We start from the raw sequence: 600 nt of genomic DNA, 5'->3' as shown, positions 1-600 counted from the left end.
GAGGGGTCGCCCACCTATACACACAGGTGTGTGTACAAGTAGTGCGTGATATTATGATAAATGATAATAATATAATGACTGCGCAGATGTGTATAACTCAGTTACTGAGATTAATTTAACCCAAATCACTCTTTAGTCCCAAAACTATGTACTAATATTTGAAAATATTTTTTTACATAATCAAGTCGTTACAAAACAAAATTTTCAACAAAAAATATATTTTATACAATTTTGTATCGATATAATTTTTATAGGATTTAAATACTTTTTTGAATGAGAACATACATTTTTAAATTCATATTCTAGAGCATTATATTTGACATTATATTAAGTAAACATTTCGGACCAGTAGCTATAAATATACTAGTAACTAATAAGTTTTAACCCATAAACTACACGTCCAAAATTCCATGTATCAATGTATCAAATTACTTAGGTACTAATGTACTATAAAGAATATTCTGCTTTGCAATAATAGGAATTAAAAATGATGATGTCATTAAACAAAGTTAACATTTTTAAAAATAGTTCAAATGTTGTTTTATATAACAGCTTGAATGATATGTAAAAACATTTTTTCAAAACCATTTACCTATAGTT

The sequence above is a fragment of the Acyrthosiphon pisum genome, chromosome X, assembly GCF_005508785.2.
Source record: "Acyrthosiphon pisum isolate AL4f chromosome X, pea_aphid_22Mar2018_4r6ur, whole genome shotgun sequence".
Classification (NCBI taxonomy): Eukaryota; Metazoa; Arthropoda; class Insecta; order Hemiptera; family Aphididae; genus Acyrthosiphon; species Acyrthosiphon pisum.
This window is presented reverse-complemented; position numbering follows the sequence as displayed.